This window comes from Myotis daubentonii, chromosome 9 (assembly GCF_963259705.1).
Source record: "Myotis daubentonii chromosome 9, mMyoDau2.1, whole genome shotgun sequence".
Taxonomy (NCBI): Eukaryota; Metazoa; Chordata; class Mammalia; order Chiroptera; family Vespertilionidae; genus Myotis; species Myotis daubentonii.
Genome location: NC_081848.1, coordinates 9,660,068 through 9,672,488, shown reverse-complemented (window position 1 = coordinate 9,672,488; position 12,421 = coordinate 9,660,068). Strand labels below are relative to the sequence as shown.

The following is a 12,421-nucleotide window of genomic DNA, read 5'->3' as shown; positions in this document are numbered from 1 at the left end:
GAATTTGTCTCACTCACTCCTAGGCCCTGTCTTTTGCCTCTGTAACTTGTGGCCCTTCCCTGTCAGGCCCCCATGGGCTCGATCGGTTACAGATTAATGCATCCTCTGTAACTTGTTCTGGCTGAAGAGGAAATCAGAAAAGCTCAGTGGTTGAGCATTGACCTATGAACCAGGAGGTCACGGTGTGATTCCTGGTCAGGGCACACGCTCGGGTTGCAGGCTTAATCCCCAGTAAGGGGCATGCAGGAGGCAGCCAATCAATGATTCCCTTTCATTGATGTTTCTCTCTCTCTCTCTCTCTCTCTCTCTCTCTCTCTCTCTCCTGTCTCTGTCTCCGTCTCCCTTCCTCTCTGAAATCATATATATATATATATATATATATATATATATATATATATATATATAACTTCACCTTCTTTTTAGTCTCTTTAAACATCAGGGCTCCCCAGGCCCAGACCAAGACCTGTGAGAGATCCCTATGGTTGTGTGCTGGTAAACGGTTTAACAACCAGCTCTCAAGAAAATAACTCCACGATGTTCTGATTTGTAGCATTTGCCGATTTCATTGTATAAGTACTGAAACGGGGACTGATTGCTCGCTGCCCACTTGATGTGGATGAATGCAGAGCTGGGAAGAAAGGTCTGCACAGCCTGGCAGTGTGGACACCAAAATAAGACACAGTCATTGTCTTCAAGATTTCAGCTCAGCAAAAAAGACAAATACAAAGGTGATGAAAACATGACATGATAGAGAGGACAGCACATGGGAAGGCCACCTAACCAAGCAGGAGTCTCCAAAGGCAGGGCTAGATCACAGGCCTAAGAAATCCCCTCCCTGTTCTTTATGCCCTGTACTCTGCTCCTAGGACAGGCTCTTGAACCGAACAGAAGCTCAATATATATTTGTTGAATAAGCCTGAAGAATTACACAATCACCCAGAGGCCCTTTGGTGGGGAAGGAGAGGAAGGGAACTAACATTGATGAGAACCTGGATCACCCGATGCCATCCCTGTGTTCTCCAACACACACACACACACACACACACACACACACACACACACACACACCAGTGGTCCCGCCTCCTGATCCCCAGAGTGGAAAGCAAGGGATAACTTGTAGGCAAGCTCACCCATCTTGTGGAGACCACAGGAGAAGTACTTGGCAGCTGCTACTGCTTCTCCTGCGTGTTCATTTGTTATTTAGATAAAGGATCCCCTGGCCTCTAGGCTGCCCAGATGGCACTGGCCTTCCTCAAGGTCTTCATCTCTGACTCCTGCAGGGGTTGTCATGCTTTTGATTACCTGGAAAGCACCTGCCTCCCAGGTATGATCTGGAATTAGCCACCTCTCACCTTGAGGGCAGTGGTGTCACCACATGGCTGAGCCTGAAGCCAGGAATCACCATCAGATGAGGAATTGCGTAACTTGTCCTACAGACAGGCTGGTGTGAGCCTAGTGCATTGGGCTGGTGGGAGCCAGGTGAGGGGAGAAGAAAGACAGTGGAGTTCACTTGGCCTCTTGACCCCCATGTTGGATTTTCCTGTTTGTTTTTATTATTATTATTATTATTATTATTATTATTATTATAAGTTTCACCTGAGGACATGCTTAGGGAGAGGGAGGGAGGGAGGGAGGGAGAGAGAGAGAGAGAGAGAGAGAGAGAGAGAGAGAGAGAGAGAGAGAAACATCAATCAATTGCCTTCTGTATGTGCCCCCACTGGAGATTCAACCTGCAACAGACGATGCTCCAACCAACTGAGCCACATTGGCCATGCAGAGTGTTTACTTTTTAGTCATTAAACTGTTAAAGTAGTAATTTTCAAAAGGTTAAAAAAGTATTTATCAATTACACGTGAAAGATTTCTTTAACTCATTAATGACAAAGCTAGGTTCAAAAGAGGATACTTGTATGTATCACTGGAAGAAAGGAAGAAAGCTAGAATAAGGTTGCTAAATTAGATACAAAACTTAATCTCTCACAGGGCAATAAAACCACAAAGTTTGGGATTGTCTTCCCTACTTGATAGAAGTCATTCACAGCATTTTATCAATTCTCTCCCTGTTAACATCTCTTTAGTGTGGGCCCATTTGGATAGCAGACAGTGAAAAAACTAAGTGCCTTCCCCTCGAGATTCGGATGGGCTGTAGGTAGCCTTGGTGCATTACTTCCAGGTTTTGGATACATTTCCTTAAAGCTCAGAGGATCCTGTGTGTTGGGAGATGCTGCCAGTTGCTGAGTATGTCCAGTCTAATCATGCATTCCGGAACTGGGGAAACAACCACAGGATTGGCTCAGGGACCCACTGATTGGACATAGAATCCAGCTCAAACCCCATTGATCACCTGCCTCTGTGAGCCCCTATTGGGACTGCTGATCACAGTGGTGTGTGGGCCCCCCTGGAATTAGTGTCACTTCTAAGCCAGCATCCAGTTGTCCCTGAAGAATCAGATTATTTCTTTTTCTCCAGTGCATGGTCACCCTGGTAAAAGGCATCGGTCCCTTTGGGGAAGTCTGGGAGAGAGATTAATGGTATAAGTGTAGGAAGTTCTTCCTGAAGGGGACCCGGCCTCCCCCCTTCATTCAAAGGATTCTGGGTCTGTAAATTGGCTCAGGTCTGGGAATTGATGGAGGGGTTATGACCTCTGTTTTGGTGACTTAAGTTAGACTTCTGTTTACTTCACCCAGCACTCTTCCGCTTATATGGACCAGGTAGGCTCCACCAGACTCTTAGATGCTGCATGGACTCTGCTACCGTCAGGGCCTGAGACTGTGGGGTTGGGCAAAGAGCCTGCCAGAAGAGTGTTGAGATGTGGGTGCTGAACCTGCCTTTACTCCTAATTAGATTAGCGGAGTGACCTTGGGCAAATGAGTAAGCCTCTTGGGCCATCTTCCCCAATGCTTGCAGAGGGAGTGAGAGCACTCCCTGCTTGGTCAGAGGGCTGCTGGGAAGAAGCCAGCATCTTTAACCGAGCGCTGGTGTTTTCGAGGGTGTGAGTGGAAGACATAAGCTGGGTCTGACCCATCGAAGTGCTTTGGCTCCAACAGTGTGAGAATTATTTGCCTGCATTTTAAAATGAGGGGATTTCGGACTAAAGTCCACATTTCTGTCTTCTTTAGAAGTCCCGGAAGTCAGCACATTCTCACGTGGCAGCAGTAGACTGAGGGGCCTCCTTTAAGTGGGGCACATTTTCCCCAATTTCCCGCCCACCACCACCTCCCTGGTGCACCTGTTTACTGAGGTGCCTCCAGGGGCCAGGGGCTGGGATAGGTGCGTACCATGTGAGCTGTTCACCTGGCAGCGTGACAAGTGCAAGGAACGGGGATGGCGCCAGCGTGAGCAGTAGCTCAGGGAGCCATCGGTCCTCCCCACTGGGGTACGCCTCGCCCCAGATTCCCTCCCGCACTTCAGCCCTCTCACTCCGACTCCGTGGTGACTTCTCACTTCTCTCTGGCTCCAGTTCTTGGAAGACCCCTCTGGTGGTTCTGAGCATCTTCACTTGTTAGATATGAAGCCAGTTCTGCTCTTTCCTCAGCGATGATTACTCCAGCTTCAGATCTCGAACCAGCCTCCCCCTGGCACAGCGGTCCTTCCTCCAGCAGATTTGACTGAGCACCTACTGTGGGGCTGTGCTTAGTGGCAGAGGCATGTTGTTTGTCAAGACCTGCTCTTGGCCCACTGTGCTCCCTGCCTGTAGGAAGGGCACCTGTCATTCCCAACCCATTTGCATAGCACGGTGCCTGCCTGGCTGACACCTAATGAGAGCTAAGCCCTTCCTGTCTCACCTGCCCACCTGCCCAGGGGTCTCAGGTGCTCTTCTCCCCAGGGATCTGGGGTGCTCCTCAGCTTCATAATGAGAATTAGTCATGAATGTCAGAGGGAAGCAGGGCAGATGAGCTCTGACAGTTGGGGAAGGTCCTTCTAGGAGAATCCCTGAGGGAGAACCCTCCGAGGAGAGTAGGGTTTGGACAGCTGGGGGTGGGGGCACGTGGAGAAATGACTACGTTCGAAGCTAGGGGAGTGGGGAGGATGGAGCAGAGGGAGGAGGTAGGACTAGTTCAGCTCTAGCTGGAGTGCAGCCTTCCTGCGGGAGAGCGACAGGTGTACTTTCAGAAGGTCAAAGGCAGAGAGCAAAGAACTTAGACCCTGCCCTTCAGGGGAGGTATTTTGAGCCATGGCTTTGGAAGTGGACTTAGAGCAGCCGTGGGCAAACTATGGCCCGTGGGTGGATCCGGCCCGTGGGCAAACTACAGCCCGCGGGCCGGATCCTGCCCGTTTGAAATGAATAAAACTAAAAAAAAAAAAAGACCGTACCCTTTTATGTAATGATGTTTACTTTGAATTTATATTAGTTCACACAAACACTCCATCCATGCTTTTGTTCCGGCCCTCCGGTCCAGTTTAAGAACCCATTGTGGCCCTCGAGTCAAAAAGTTTGCCCACCCCTGACTTAGAGGCTCGCGTAGGATGGGCAGCAAGTGGGGTTGTGTGTAGGAGGGGAACGAGAGGCTCCAGTCCCTTGATTCCTCACATCTTGGCCCTCCAGGCTCCGGGCTGGGGCACCTGGTCTCACCGCACAGGCCACGCCAGGCACAGCTCCTTCGGAATTGGCAGGAGAGCTCCCCTGCCCTCGTCTGCACTCCTCACCTCAGGAGAAATGAATGGATTCTGAGCCCAGCCTTCTCTGGGAAGCGGGACCAGCCTGAAGAAGGAACAGGGCAGACGGCTTTGCCCTTGTCCTGGTGAGGACAGCGTCACCAGGCCCCTCTGGTTCTGCCTTCCCCAGGTCCTTCTCTGTGGCTGGGCCAGGACTGGAGTGCCAGGCTGCAATTACTGAGACAGCTCCTCCAGAGGGGAAATGAGTGGCCGGGACTCCTGGGCTTAGAGTGGGGAGCGTTCTGAGTGGACGCCAGGAGCCCCGGGCCCAGGAATAGCCAGGGAGCTCCCAGGCATGGGGCGTGGTCCCCAGGCCCAGCTCATCTCGACTGGAGTGGGCACTGGTTGCCTCTGAGGCTGGGCTGCCCCAGGCTGAAGCTAGACCTGCCACCCATGGCTCTGGGCTCCCCCAAGGCTTGGGTGCGCTACTGGCCTCTGGACCCCAGACGTCATCAGGATGAGGAGAGGGTGTCAGAAGATGTTGGAGTCTCCTGTCTCAAAGCTCCTTGCCCCTGGGGACTCGCGCACCCTGGCTCTGGCTCCATCTCAGAGCAATGAGGTCTCCTCGGCCTGCAGGTCCTCTAAGCATATTCTCTGTTCCTGGGGCCCACCCCGCACACCACTCAGAGTCCTTTTTGGGGGGTCTTAGCCTCACCCAGCCACAGACCTCTGTGTTAATGGGCAGGAACCATAGCAGACAGTGGTTCCCAGACTGAGGATGCTGGCACTGTGAGCACCCTCCCTCCACACCTGTCTCAGCACGGAGATCACGTGTGTGTGTGTGTGTGTGTGTGTGTGTGTGTGTGTGTGGCGAGGGCGCTGGGAGGAGGAAGGCTTGAGCTCCTCTAGTAGCCACACGTGCTTGTTAGAAAAGGAAACGAGTCCCAGGGGAGAAAGGGACTTCCCTGAGGCCACACAGCTGGAGATGCAGGGCAGAGCTGGGCTGGACCTCGGGGGCGACTGGCACAGAGCTCTTCCCTGCACACCCTTGTCCGTCCGTCCTTCCTGTGCCCTGTGCCCTCAGCCCCAGAGCTCTGCCCTCATTCCCTGTCGCCCACGGAGCCTGCTGGCCCTCACCCCTGTGCAAGCTGAACAGCGGCTTTACCCGCTGACTTGCCAGCTGTATGTATTGGAACATGCATCACCTTTCCTTTCTATCTTATTTTCTTCAGAGGGTGGCGTGAAAGCTGTTCTCGCAGCTGCTTCCGTCCCCCCATGCCAGGCATGCACCAGAAATATCAGATTCCATAGAAGACCCAGGGAGCAAGCCAGGAGAGGTGAGGAGTGGGGGATTTTATCATTTAAAAACCGTCACAGAGCCTGTGCAATGGCCAGTGCAGCAACAGTGGGGACAGACATGGGTGCGGTGGAGCCGAATGCGCCATGCAGGGCAGTGGTCTCCCGACCTCACCCCACGCCTCCTTCAGTCCAGACTGGGGGGTAGGGAGCTGCTATCTTTGAAGGTTGGAGAGGAACTGGGGCTGTGATGTGCTCCTGGATCTGTCCCCAGTGCTCCGAGGGCTTCGGCGCAGACCTGCATCTGCTCGGTGTTTTGCAACTCTCTCCTCTGCCCAGTTCGAGCCCTGCCTGTCAAGGCTGCGGACGAGCTCTGAGCTGGCCCCTTAGGATCTGTCCCACCAGCTCGTCAGCACATGTTGCAGGCAGGCAGGCAGGCAGGCACATGGGAAAGTGTGGCTGGTTCCATGCAAACTCCTCCCATTTTGGAAACAGAGAACGGGCCTTACTGTGGGTGACATGTCATCTTCATCTGCCAGACGTCTGGCTCCTGATATGCCACTAGGACTACAAGTCTCAGTGGAACTTCTTTCTGTTTGGTCCATTACCAGGAGGCTGAGCAGTGAACCTGGCTGTGATGATGGCAATGAGAACATGGCTTTGGAGAGCAAGGCGGCCTGGGTTAGAACCCAGATCTGCCATTTACTAGCCGTGTGGTCACCAAGTTCCTCCGGGGAATTGCAGGTGGGAACACACATGCTATTCTACGGGAGGCAGCACGTGTCTTCACACAGCAGCGTGATAAATGCTCCCATTTCTTCTTGCTTTCACAACTACTTACTAGTACATCAGCCTATGTTGTTGAATAGGGTTGTTGAACTGACCGGGCTGTTGTGAGGCTTGGCAGTGACGGGGTAAAACACCTAATAGAGAGCCTGGCGTTGTGGTACATGAGCAGGGGCCTCCCCGCCCAGTGGAAGGGAGCTCTGCAGCGGACACACCAGGCCTCAGGCCTCCCGTGAGCTTGCAGCTGCGCTGGGTTATGAACCACCTTAGTCCCACTGGCTCATCTGCCACAAAAGGATTAATGGTATTTACATAACTGTGGTGCAATGTTCAAAACCGAGAAAGCAGCGTTTGTTCAGTACTATTAACTAAATGGCAGGTTTTCTTTGGATGTTTCCATTTTTCCACGACTGGACTTTTCTGCTACAGGATCTAATGCAATTTCTGCATTGTGTTCACTTGTCATATCTCTTCGTCTCCTTTAACCTGTGATAGTTCCTTAGTCTTTCCTGGGCTGTCATGACTTCGGGACCCTTGAAGAGCTCTGGTCAGGGACTTGCAGACTGTGGGATGCCTCTTTTGAACATCTGTGATGAGCGGGCAGCACAGGATCCTATAGTCTCGCTTTCATACTTTCCTGCCGATGTTTCTCTAGACTCCCGGAGCCTTGGCTGCTGCCCAAACTGCCCAGTCGAGGGGAAAATCCCATCCAGCTACTGAGTGGTGGGAAGATAGCCCATTCAGTGCTCCACACCAGCCTTGTCACCTCTCCTCCATCAAGGCGTGTCCTCTTTCTGTCCAGCTTGGGCTCCTGTCTGGGCCTCAGCTGTGGAGAGTCACTCTATCTGAACAGCAAACTCCATGAGAACAGGACTTGCCTCTCGTTCAGTGCTGTCTCCCCAGTTTCTAGCGAGGGCTGCACGTGACGGGGGCTCAGGGAACGTGCTGAATGAATGAGCAGTTACCATCGCCGTCAGGCACATTTGCATAGGGCCCACGCAGTGCAAAGGGCAGGCATACAGGGTATAGAAGCACAAGGCATGTTGCTTTCTCAAAGGACAAACAGCCCTGGTGAGATCAAACACACACAGACAAAGCTAACACACAGGCCGACGATGCAGTAGAAGCCCTCTCGCCCAGGGTGGTTGATAGGCCAGCTGAAAAAGTTTATTAAAGAGAAGACTCATTAAAAAAATGATACTTCAAACATTTTGTTTCATCTTTCTACCAAATTTTTTGTGTATGTCTCAGGTCTTTCCTACAAGTTTACCAGTTGGAGTTTTGCCTCATCTTGTTTGCATGTGTCCACATAATGCTGTGTACACAACCTCCAGTATGTTTACTTTTATTTTTTAAAGCAGAGCAAAGACTTAAACGTATTAAACAGTGCAGATGTAGGCTCCTCGAGTATCAGAATTTTCAGTTATCTCATTCACATACAACTAGTCAGGATTTTTGTTTCTTTCTAGTGAACTTTCTTTATCAAAAAATTTCCCCAATGCATTCAGCTTAGTTTTTATGAAGCCCATATTTCAATTTGGTGTTCATATTTTGTCATTTATGAAGTAGTGAGCTAGATTAATGACAGTTACAAGAACTAGCATGGACAGACTTGGGAGCAATCCAGCTGATTGGTAAGCACACAGCTCTCCAGGGGTGCCAGGCAAATGGGCAGGGCACAGCAGAAGAGCGAGCATGCTGTGTGCCAGGGGCATTGGCCAGCATGCTTTCCTGAGAGAATGATCAGAGAGCAGTGATCAGTGCAATGTGCCAACAACCTGGAGGGCACTGAAGTGCTTTTTTTTTGTTCATCCTCACCCGAGGATATATTTTCCATTGATTTTTCAGAAAGAGAATGGGAGGGAGGAAAGGGGGATGGGGGGGGGGAGAGAGAGAGAGAGAGAGAGAGAGAGAGAGAGAGAGAGAGAGAGAGAGAGATCAATTGGTTGCCTTCTGCACGAGCCTGACCAGGCCAGGTATCCCCACAACCCTTTGGTCTGTGGGCTGACAGTACCGGCCAGGGCTGAAGTACTTTTGAAGCATATGATCCTTCATCTCAGTTGGTTGTCATTTGCTGAGCTCCCACTCGCTGCCTAGCATGTATCATATGCTGGAGGAGAAAGAGAGGAACAGGATGCAGACCTTGCCATGAAAAGGCACAGGAGATGGGAGGAGATGGACTTGCAGGTTTTGTTATCACAAGGGCTAAGAACAAATAGTGTGCTGTGAGACTGAATAAACAAGTAGTTCTTCTGGATGAAATCATGGAGGGCTTCTTGGAGGAGGTGGCAATAGAGACCATAAGTGAGAAAGGAATTTGGAAGAGGCAGAAACCACTGAGCATCATCCTCTCAAAAAAGCCAAGATGCTGGTATTATCTGAAATAGAAGCAGAAGGTTCCAGCAGCAGCTGGGTTTACCTGTTTATGTCATCACCACATCCCATGGGGACAGGATTCTTGGGCCTCTCCTCCATCAAGTACACCCTGGTATATTTGTTCGGAAGGCGGGAGGGACAACAGAATCAGCCTTCCCGCAGGGAGCCCGGGCACTGCGCAGAGTCGGAAAGCAATGAACAAATCTCCTCTCCCAGGTCATCGCAGCCCTGCGTATAAGGTGGTGCATGCAGTGACCTCCGGACTTCCGGCTGCCTCCTGCCAGGAGGATGGAATGCTTTGTTTCAACCTGAGGTGCACACCCCAGCTGCGGAAGAGATGATGCTTCCGGAGCCGCACATGTAATTAGACGATCAGTCACAGAAAGTCTAAAGCAAAGGCGCCTTTGTGGGAGAGAGGTTTGTTTTCACTGTGCCACTTTGACTATCGGTCGGGCATAAAGGGCTGCAAGGGAGCCTCAGCTTCAGAACGGTAGGACAGGAGCCTCCAGAAAGAGGGCTGAGTCCCCCGACAGGGCTGGGGAGTGGGAGAAAAACCTATTTACCCCAAAGGCCCAGTGCTTCCTAAAGACTCCTCAGCCGGGAGTGCCATCTTCCTGCCACCACCAGCCTTGATGGTGAGCATCGGGTAAGATGTGAGAGCCTCATTCAGACACAGCCTTGGTAGTTCAGCAGCACAGGAACAACTCCACTACCCCAGGCACGGTTATAAAACAGGGGGCTCACACTTAAACATGTTCCGGGGCCTGGCAGCGAATGTAGATTGAGTGAAAGCAGTTGGGTGTAGGGCTATAAGGATTGATGAGGACTCTGGCAAACTTGAGGGCACTGTGCCCCAACTGCTGGGGCTGAATGGGTGACAGGAGGAAGGGGACTTTGCCAAAGCCTTGGGGCCTTGCTCCTTTCAAACTGAGGCAACCGGGTGGGGAACACAGGGTAGAGCTGCAGCTCCTCCTCTTCTTCCATCCCTGAGTGCAGGCACAGCCTCCTCCCCACCAGCTGGGCCTCCTCCGGGAGGGAGGCCGCTACCATCTTTAGTCAGTGTGTCCCCTGTAAAGAGGGCTGCCTCCACGTGGCTCCAGCCTGCTGTTGCCTTGCAAGAATGCTGACCCAGTGTTTCCGAAAGCATGTCTTTCTTTTTATAAGAGAAGCTAGAGATCTGCATTTTAATGTAAATTTTTCAAATTTTAAATACCGGTAATAGTAATATTTTGAATATTTTCATTGATTTCAGAGAGGAAGGGAGCGGGAAAGATCAATGAGAATCATTGATCGGCTGCCTCCTGGATGCCCCCATCCTGGGGATCAAGCCCGCATCCTGGGCATGTGCCCTGACTGGGAATGGAACCGTGACTTCCTGATTCTTAGGTCGATGCTCAACCACTGACCCACACCGGCTGAGCGGCAGTAGTAATTTTTCAACAATGCTCTGTGAACCCAACAACACATATCTGTAAGACAGCCGTGGCCTGTAGCTGCCAGTTTGCACCGCTGATATGAAAGGGATGAGCCAGTCAGTGCTGGGTCTCCTTGCTGGGCTGGTGGAGATATGCCTAGGTAGCAGGCAGCCTTGCAAATAAGACTTTTACCTGCCTGCCATTGCCAGCTTGCATTTCCCATGCAGTGAAATGGATAGATATTCCACGTCTGGCCTGCCCAGAGCGGTGACTCCTTGGGCCCTATGGCAGGTGCCTTATTCTGGGAAGACAGCCAGCTCTGCTTGTCAGGATCACCTCGGTTTAAACTTCTCGGACGGGAACCGTGTGAGAGGGCATGAGTTGCAGGGGGAAGCAGGGTGCCTTGGCCTCCGCGGGTTATTTGCACAAACTTGGCAGCTCGAACTGATCCCTGAGAAGCGCTTCCCCTCCCTCCTGCCAAAGCTCTCCGTCAGCCTGTGCCTCGGGAGCTGTCACAGCCTCATTACAGCTAATTCGTCTTCACTTAGCGCAGCAGAGGCTGGTTTATCAAACTGGGTGGGCGCAGAGGAAGCGTGATTAGCGACATTATGCTGTTTGCCATGACAGGCTCCGAAAACTTAGCTCATCTGTGTCCCAGGAGTCCCCAGATAAGACCGGAGTGTTTATGTTCTGCCTCAGAAATTCTCAGGATCGGAAGCCAGTGTGGCAGCTCCAGCCAGAGGAGCTTCCCTCGCGATGTTCTGAAGGGCGCCTGTTTCGCTCCGTCCCTCCCTCGCCCTCGCCTCTGCTGCGAAGGTGGGAGAGCTGGGACAGCAGCTATCACGGGAGCCTGGGGCGAGCAGGGTCCCTGGCCCCTCCAGCATCCTCTGGCCCAGCCGCTGTCCTGCTGGGAATACTGCCTCCTTTGCGTGGAATGCAGCTCTCCGGGATTTGGATTGTTTGCCTCTGCTGCTGTCTTCCTGGCTGATGTGTCAGGTTGCTAACAACACATCCCGAGGTGCAGCCATCCCCTAGGCTCCTGGGGAAGAACGAGACAGAAAACCTCCCAAAGAAATCATCTCAAGAAACAAAATTCTACAAAGAAATCTCCCAGCCCCGAGGCCCTGGGCTGCACAGCTGGCCACCACCCACGAGCGTGTACACTGTGATATGCCTGGCTGCACAGGGTCCAGAGGAGAGCGGGAGAGGCGCCGGGCTTGCAAAGCAGCCCTTAGGCAGCGGTTCTCAACCTGTGGGTCGCGACCCCTTTGGGGGTTGAACGACCCTTTCACAGGGGTCGCCTAAATACATCCTGCATATCAGATATTTATGTTACGATTCATAACAGTAGCAACATTACAGTTATGAAGTAGCAACAAAAATAATTTTATGGTTGGGGGTCACCACAACATGAGGAACTGTATTAAAGGGTCGCGGCATTAGGAAGGTTGAGAACCACTGCCTTAGAGAGAAAAGGGTCATGGCCAGGAAGGGAACGGGCTGGGTGGGGGTAGCAGGTCCCGAATGCCAGCTGTTGCCTGGCTCTGCTAAGGACAGGAGTGGGGGAGATGGGGTGCATAAGAAGCTGGGTGAGACTCGGGAGAGATGCCGTGGAGCCTCCAGACCCTTCTCCTCTAGCTGACTTAAAATGTTTGAAAATGCAGATGATGATAATAAGGACAGTGACCATGTTGGTAGCTAATACCTGCCATTGACTGAGTCCTTTCTATTAGCCAGACAGGGAGCCACGTAGGGTAAAGCTGTGACCCATCCAGAGGCCTTCATTGCGATTCTGGAAGCAACCGTCTCTGTGAACTTGGGCGAGTCCTTTCACTTTTCTGGGTCTTAGTTTCTAATCTATAAAAGAGAGAGACCAGATGGTATCTTCTCTAAGGGTTATTCCCAGAATAAAATGGAATATTTTACATTTTCCAGGTCAGCGATCAAGAGAAT

At 51.8% G+C, this 12,421-nt stretch overlaps 1 protein-coding gene across 2 annotated transcripts in view; it reads left to right on the top strand.

The window, feature by feature from the left end:
- DRD2 (dopamine receptor D2) overlaps positions 1-12,421 on the top strand; it is a 64,912-nt gene that overhangs the window by 16,747 nt on the left and 35,744 nt on the right. The window lies entirely within an intron of this gene.